Below are 9,259 nucleotides of genomic sequence, written 5' to 3'. Positions count from 1 at the left end.
CGTTACGATGTGTCCCATTTACGCTGTGTCCCGTTACGCTTATCCAAGATGGCCGCCGTGACGTCACAATCCAATATGGCGGACTTACAATCACAATCCACACCCTGAACCCTGCGCTCGGAAATACTTTCCTATACTACTCTTAATCTTATTCAGCTGATTAAACATTAATATTATATCATATTATTACATTGAAATGTTACTAAAAAACTAAAAACAAATCTCCAGTGCCAAATTTGAACCACGTACCTTGAGATTAACAAGCGCGTGCTATACCGCTGGCTGTGCTATTAGCTAATTAGTAAATTAGAAACAGATTATTTATTATAATCAGTGTAATACCAATTGTCTTATGTATTTTAAAACTTCAGATTACTTTTAACTATGACTATTTTAGGTTCACTATCATAAATTTTCATTTGGTAACAACACGTTTGGTATGTAACCTAATGTTTACGATAGTGAATATGTACGGGTTTATGTTTATACACGTGAACCGTCATCTTTGTATCACATTTCCTTTAATCGACTTATGTTCCATTTTCACGAAATTACTCCTACCAAATAGCGTATACCGAGAGCTAAGTTGTTTATAATTCAAAAAATTAAAAGTATTTATTTACTGTGCATTTTGTTTCTCTTGACATGCTTGTAAAATGAAAATGATAAGTATATATTTAAGTTTTATAAAAAAAAAGCAACTGTTTTAATTTGCATGTACGTGCTAATGAAATTGGTTTGTAAACGAGTCAAGATGCAAGAATCACAAGTGAAAAATACTTTAAGTAAATAAACAGGATGTAAAAAAACCGAGCACTACTTATCATTGGCTGGTTTAGCGAACAATGTTTACTGTGATAGACTGCGCTGTGCTACATCTCAGTGACCGAATATCGGCAACACGTGGTCATTGACAGCGCGGAGAAATGTGCGCGCCAGGTGGTGGGAGCAAGGGTGTAATGAATACGTGTAACAGGTGAGGGCGATAACCAAACAATAAAACATTTGGCGTTCACAAATTCAAGGTAGACAATCAAAAGTGCCTTTTTCGTTACTCGCAACGTTGGTTACTCGCAATGCTTTCTTGAAAAAAAAATAGCCAGTCATGGGGACTGACAACAGAAGTGAAAACTTAAAACTTTGTTTTTAAATGTGTAATATGACATCATTTCTACGTCAAATTTACGTAAGAAAATGACGTTGGTATTATATCAGTACGATGTCAGCATATCATTTATCCTTACATCATTTTTTAGTCACAACAGATGTCAGTGGTATGTAAAAATTACGAAAAATTTCATTACCAGTGATGTCAGACCTAGGTCATGTATTCACCTGGTCAAATTAACTTCACTTACTGCTACTACAGCATGTCTGTGATTTGAACTCACAAGATTTTATCCATCCAAAAAAGAGTCTATCTAACACGCACATGATACAGTCGAGTATATACAATGCATTAGTGTATATATGCGTATACATGTACACATGCCGCTGCGATTCGCCAGTCTGGCATAACACGTCACTAGCATGTCGGTGACGCGAACCCATAAAGTTTCTCTTCTACCAAAAATCGCTCAACGCGGCTAAAGAAGTTTTCACTTCAAAAACCTCGTAACTCTATTGTGGCCAGGGGCGCAACAACAAGGGGGGGGAAAGGGTATTTTTCCCCTCCCCCCCTCTGAAACCTTGAAGTGGAGGCAAACGGGGGCAAAGAAAGTGCTGTGTATTAAATTTTTAGATAGTAAAACTGCTTAAATAGCACCATTTTCCACCTTGAAATACAAATTTTCCCGGGGGAAGACCCCCGGACCCCCCGCTTCAATAAGGGGGATCGATGATTCTTTATAATAAGGTATATTGCCCCCCCCCTTTTGGAAATTTAGTTGTTGCGCCTCTGATTGGAGCGTATTTAAAAACTGCTGAGAACGTCGGTTGGAAACAGGCTCTAAGATTCTGTTGTTGTGTTCTCATGGGAGCGCCATCTCGCAATCAGCATGCCGGAGCGCGGCCGAGCGGTTCGTGGGCATGCCTCAAGGATGTCGAGGCGGAGGCCTATCAGCGCCGCGACAACACGTGCGCGCTCTGAGACACGGCCTTCGCCCACGAGGGGCGCCACTTGCCGCTGTGGGCCGAGCCGTGGGCGCCCCTAGCGGTGGGCGCGCGAAGCTCAGCGGTGCCGGCACCGGGCCAGACGCTGCGCGCAACACGTCTCTTGCTCTTCAAGCACATCTCACGGGATTCATCGTGACCTGGGACGTAACAACTAAATTTTCAAAGGGGGGGGGGGGGGGGGGGCAATATACCTTTTTATAAAGAATCATCGATCCCCCTATTGAAGCGGGGGGTCCGGGGGTCTTCCCCCGGGAAAATTTGTATTTCAAGGTGGAAAATGGTGCTATTTAAGCAGTTTTATTATCTAAAAATTACACAACACTTTTTTGCCCCCGTTTGCCCCCACTTCAAGGTTTCAGAAGGGGGGGGGGGGGGCAAAACACCCTTGCGCCCCCCCCCCTTGTTGTTGCGCCCCTGATAGTGACACTATACAAACAGTCAGTAATTGAATTTAAAAATAAAAAAGAAGGTAACTGACGTTAAGGGGCCCGCCTACCCGGGCACACATACGGTGCGCAGAACTTCAGGAAAAACAACGCGATTTCAAAACTACTAAAGATATCCTAGTGGGGTCTGTTTATGAAAAGCATTTAAGTGTGCGCTGAGGGGCCGAAAAGTACTTTTGTTTTCGGATTAAGTTTTTAAACTGTATTTTCAGAAGAGTTAAAATGGCTAAAACGCATGTTTTCAGAGTAATTTATAGGCGTAAAACAACCGGTAAAGGTTCTTGAAAGCACTTAAGGGACTCGCATTACACCTTTATCTTCATTTCTTCGCCACGTAATGTCACGGTCACCGCTCAGATATCACAGTTATTCTGTGACGACGAGAAGACTGCGCGTCAGTTCCAGAGCCTCGCGCTTAGGGGCTAAACCGCGCTAGAAATACCAGCGAGCGTCGCGCTCATCATGCCGCCTCGCTAACACGCATACACCCCTGACGAGCCTTGAATGTGGGCCTTGCAGCAGCAGTTGCGTTCAGTGCGCAGCGCCGTGTGGAGCCGGTGGTGCGCCGCGCTCCACCGAGGAGGTTGCGCCCAGCGACTTGGGACCTGCTTCCAGGAGCCACCGAGGCCCCTCCAAGCCTCTGGTCACCAAACCGTACCTGTGAACATTGGTAGCTTGAACATATTATTTCTAATCAATGTGATCACCAATGCAACGTTTGCAAATACTGGTTGAGAAAAATACTACTAGGAACAAACATTTATTCTGGGAAAAGGAGGGGGGCGAAATGCTACTCTCGCCCCCCCCCCCCCCATGCATAACAGCACGGGGGCGACTCGCCCCTGCTGCCCCCCCCCCCTCCCCTGTTCCGACGTCACTGTTCTTGAGGGAAGTTTCCAGAGTTTGTCAACTGTTCGTTAGTGTTTCGGCCAAGGTATTTACTTTTGGCTATGCAGTAATGATTTCACATAATGTTTTGTGTTGAACTAGCTGTAGCTATCGTCGTGACAAATTAAGTTTCATTTTCATAACGAATTGTCCTCATTATTTTAGTTACCAATCGCAGTATAGACGTTCGATTACCGCTTAAATTAGGCATAACTTCTACTTTAAGTAAATTTTCATTTTAAAAATTAGTTCTAAACAAAATTATAAATACATATATCATTTCTCGAGTGTGTAAAAAATATAATAATTTAAAAATAAATGTACTAGGTATTACTAAAACAAAAGGAAGTATATCAGAATTAAATCTAACTACTTTGGAAATCAAGCCTTCTTTAGATGACTTACGTTAATGACGAGTAGCTTCCATAATTTGGATATCGGATGCCACCAAAAATTGGCATTTGAATAGCTGCAGAGTGCTCGAGATATAACGTTACATAGCATTGCAGACAAACAGTAATTCCAGTGATTTCCAAAACAGAATGCTCACTTGAAATAATAAACCCTCGTTACCAGCAAACTGAATTTAATTTTTTTTAAAAAACTAATAATTTATTTTGGTTATTTCAGTTTCGTTTGCGAGCAACGTTTTAGAAACAATTTTTTTTTAGATTGCAGTTTTTTTTTTTTTTTTAATTTTAAAAGTAATTTATGTGATAATACCGGAGCCTGACAGAAAAGTACATAAGTCAGAAACATTAGGAAAGTTTAAAACCTTTTTGAACTTTTAGGTATTTTATTTGTATTTATTTTATTTAAGCATATAGTTATGTTATATTATTATTTTTATATATTTTGTATGGCTACTTAATTATGTTATTGTGCATGTGTGCTTATAACTTTATTTTAGTTGTCTGGAACTTAACCTTATGAGTGACTTGTATTCACGCTGGACTAGTGCGAAGGTAAAAGAGGGGTGTGACGTCAGAAGATGGTCAGTTGTTGAGCGAGGAGTGTTTCGCTGGGGATCCTTACATAACTTAGTAAGTCACAACTTAGAACAGTCATAACTTAGAATTCTTGAATAAAACCACATAACTTAGAACAGTCATAACTTAGAATTCTTGAATAAAAACACACAACTTAGAACTATCATAACGTAGTCACGCACAATTTGTAACTTAGAAACTTCTAACTTGTGTGTTCCTAAGTTACGACAGCACCCTGTCGCCAGCCGCGGGTGGTATGGTACATCGAGCGGGGTTCACGCCTGTGACTGGTGTTTCCAGCTGAAAAGGACGTGGTGACGGTTAACCTTGGTGATCGTTGAATTCGGTTCTCGGCATTGCCAAGGAGGTCGGCGGATGACGACGTGCGCCTTCAGGCGAGCGCGAGCTCTATGCAGAGGCAGGAGGTGACCGGCTATCCGTCCCTCTGCCGGCCCGCTCTGCGCTCTTGAAGTGGGGAGAGGGATACTAGTTAGTTTCGGGCTGTCCCCCCTCTAAACGGAGGGGGGCTTAAGCAATGGGACACATTAGTCTGCTGGCTCCCGGGATAACGGCCGTCTTCCATTCTGAGTGGACTCCCCTCTTGTGACCCACCCAGGATGGACCTCCGAACGAGATTTCCATAGCCCGGATACACTTTTACAAAATTTTATCTCTATTTTTATCTTTTCTCAACCCTTGATTAATCTATGGCAGTTAAAAAAATATATTTAACCTAATAAAACTCTTTTAAATTTGTAGTTTTATTTTAGCATCGCTGGAGGTAATTCCGGTGGGTGGTGGCTGGTGCCCTTGGGGGAGGGGGGAGCTGGGGGAAGGGTGGGGGCGGCCTCTCGAAAAGGAGAACGCACAGGGGGGCCGCCCTTGCACCCCAACCGAGTGGAACCTTAGGGATTGGGGCATTGGACTCTGCACGCCGCGAGACAACTAACAGTATCATTTTCTTATAGCAACAACGACACCCCGGAGGGAATATGCTATGACGGGTCACAGGATTTTCTTTCTTTCTTTCTACGCCTAGGCACGCTCCGTGCCGAGGGAGTGTACGTATTCTGGTGCACATAACGAGGCACCCGCAGCCCTTAGATCTTTTCAAGTAAGAGTAGCACCGTCCCTCTTACACAGGCCCCTTCTGAAGATTTAAAAAAAAAACTGAAATCGGCGGTGTAATCTTTTAAATATAAGAGAATTTAATACTTAACTGCCTCAAGAAAATATCTAGGCTAATGGCGACGTCAAATGAAGAAGCCTAGTGTACGTTAGTAGCAATTTGGAAGCTATTTTATTAAAGTCCTGTAAACTTTTATGAAAGACATTCAGCTATTTCAGTACGAGTGAGCGACTTAATTTTGCGGCGACGGTAAATGCACACACGCTTAAAGTGATACTTAACATTTACATGTAAAAATAATTTTCAAGCAACATGTTAATAATCACATTTATTTCTTGGAGCAATAATAATGTATTTTAATTTATTTTAATTGGCTTTCTAATGTTTTAAGGATTTTGCTAATCTTTTAAATAAACATTTATATTATTATAGTATGTGATATTTTAGCTTAGTTTTTAAGTATGTTAGTAAAAATTATCGTGTAAGTGATAGCCAATTCATGCGCCTGTGACCTTTGGTATATAAGAAATGTTTCTACTGTTTGTGTTGGTATTAAAGCTTAAGGAAAGTTAACTAATTTTTTTATTGCTACTAAGTAGGTACCTGTCGATAATTCTATAATTTATTTGTTCTGCTAAAGTTTAAAAGTTATTTATAATTTGAGCATATCCCTATTGATGCGAGAGCATCTGTTGTGGATTTAATAGTTCGTTTTAAGTTTCACTTATGGTAGCGCCACGAGGATTTGACGTTGCTCCCAGCGAGCGGGTGTGGAAATTGTGTTCACTGACACGGAGTTCGTGTATGACCACACTAACCATGAAGTATTTTTTTTTTGAATATTCTAAAATCTCATTAAAAAAAACTCCGGTTACATATTTACTGAACAATTTATCACACGAATGAAATTTTTAAAGATTTTCTAGTTTCAAATCAGATCTTAAACTACATAATTATCATAATAAACTGTGAAACTAACAGATTGTTCTCAAATAAACTTTGAATACACTAAGCCAGATAAATTTGTACAAATAAACCCGGCTTTGCTAAAGGGCCTGAAAACCACCTACCATTGGTGCATTGCGGAAAGTCATTGGAACAAAAGGTAAGTACTCACCAATTATGTGTTAACACCTAACCTTGTTAACAAGCAAATTGATGTGTTCTTATGTTGTTCATGTTGCAAATAAACTTATGATACAAAACATAGATACAAAATTAAACGTATCTCTAAAATAATACAAAGCATCATAAATATAATGATACATAAAATATTCGGTTTTCAAGTACGTAACCTAAGTTCTGGACGCCAATCCCACATGTACTTTCTATGCACATCAGTAGAATTCGCTGACTAAATCGTAAATGTTACTTGCCACCATTACGCGCAGATAGCATCACGAAAGAACCAGAAATTTTTAACCATTATAAATGGCTTCGATAAAAGCGAAAAATACTTGAAAACATCCTAAACCCGAGATTTGGAGCTTATTTTCAAACAAGGAATGTTATTAAAATACTTTCCATTTTGTTAAAATTCACTAAACAAGTAATACTATACAATTTAATCACATTTTAGAAGTTATACTTCTATATAATTACTATCATTATTAAACTGAAACATTTTAAAACACATATTATAACACTAAGTATGTTTGTATTGTTTTTGCTAAAACGACTGAAATCAGTCTGTAAATACTTCCTACAAGCGCTACAACAAACATTAACATTATTGAGCTGATTAAACATAATTATATTAAAATGTCGATAAAAAATTAAAAAAAAAAACTTTTCCAGTGACAAGATTTGAAATACGTCCGCATGTGGTCATCAAGTACGCGTTCTACCTCTGTGCTACTAATCCTTTTAAGAGATTTAGAGGAGAATGTATGTTATATATATTGAAATATCTGTTTTCTTACGTATTTTAAAACATGAAATAATGTTTACAAAGACTATTTTAGTTAATCAAATGTATTTCAGGGTTGTTTCACTATCATAAAGTTACATTTGACACACCAATACGTTTGGTGTGCCCCCTTATATTTACGAACGAATCTATGTACGGGTTTATATTCCTACACATAGGTCCGCCATCTTGTTTACACTTTTCCGTTCATCGACTTTCGTTCAACTTTCATGAAAAAAAACTCCTACTAAATTCCATATACCGAGAGCTGTTGCACATAAAAGTTTATAAGGAGCACTTATGGATTGAATTAGGTGCATGTTAATTTTTAATCTTTATTCTTACTCGGAAAATGCAGCCATTAAGAAAATCAGATACTCGCTGGTAGTATTCAATTCCAATGAGCTAGTATCCTAATTCTGGTTCATAACTTGATTAAAAAAACTATTGATAGTAGAAATGATGTGGATGAAGTGGGAATGGAGTTAAGGCAGACACTAAACCGTGCGTGAGTTTGAGCTTTATTTGTACTGGTATTTCTGAATAGCTAATACTCGGCATGCGTTGCAATGCCTAAATCATTTTTTTGTGATTTTTTTTAATAGGTAGCCTGCACATATTCAAAACAACTATATATCCCTCTTTAATACTCTATCTATCTATATATGTATATCTCTATATATCTAAATCTTTATCTACCTCTATATCTCTCTATCACTCTCCTTTATATAAATATATCTATTTATTTCTCTATATCTCTATATTATGTGTCACTCTATAGCAATGAACATATTAGATCTCTATGTTTACCTATCTATATGTTTATCTATCCTTTTACCTGTCACAGGAGTGGCATATGTATATAAATTCGAATGCAACGTTGTGTCAAAATTCCAAAGCAATCTGTGAAGACTTTAGGAGATTTAAGACTTTAAGCGAACAAACATTTACTGTTTTATTTATGTAGACGGGTGTTTGACTGTGAAAAGCAAGAACGTTTCTACACTTCTATGCTATAAATTCCTCGTTTTTTAAAAAATAGATTAACCATTTTTTGGCGTAAGATGTATAAAACTGGTGATAACTGTGCCACCAATTAGTATTTTGGCACAATTCTAAATTTGGATTTTTGAAAAATGTCAACCAGTCATTTTTCTTGCTTCAAGAACTTAAACTTTTTCCGCCTCCTGTACACTCCCGTTTAATTTTTCCCAGCATAAATATAATTTTGCCTACCATATAATGACCAAGCAAGTGCTATCGTCTTATCCCTGCTTGGCGCACGGCCGTCATCTGTAATTCTCCCTTAAGCCGTGACAAGAACTGCTATGCCCTGCAAGCTATCAGAGAAGGCTGTTTCTAAGACCTCGCCTGACGTGAGCACTCCATGGCATGATCTCGAGCAGGCGCGAATTTAGAAATCATAAAAGGAGGGGGCACAGTTTCACGTTGATGAAGGGGGGGGGGGGGAGTGTTATTCACTGTTCCCACCTTTAAAGCGGGTGGTCCGGGGGTCCTCCCCCGGGAAAATTTGGTTTTTAAGATGCAAATTTGTGCTGTTTAAGCTATTTTAGAATCTAAATAATAAATATATAGTTGACAGACATTTAAATATTTTTAAAGCTAAATAAAATTAAATTTACAATAACTTAAATCAAAATGGTACTAAATGTATCCAAACAATACAATTCAGCATTTGACAGCTTACGAAAACTGGCTTGGTTTATGAAAGTAATGAGAAACTATGCCAAATCACAGAAACAAGTTTTAATAAGAAAATTAA

This window comes from Bacillus rossius, assembly GCF_032445375.1.
Source record: "Bacillus rossius redtenbacheri isolate Brsri chromosome 4 unlocalized genomic scaffold, Brsri_v3 Brsri_v3_scf4_2, whole genome shotgun sequence".
Lineage (NCBI taxonomy): Eukaryota > Metazoa > Arthropoda > Insecta > Phasmatodea > Bacillidae > Bacillus > Bacillus rossius.
The sequence above is the reverse complement of the archived record's forward strand: the minus strand, read 5'-3'. Positions refer to the sequence as shown.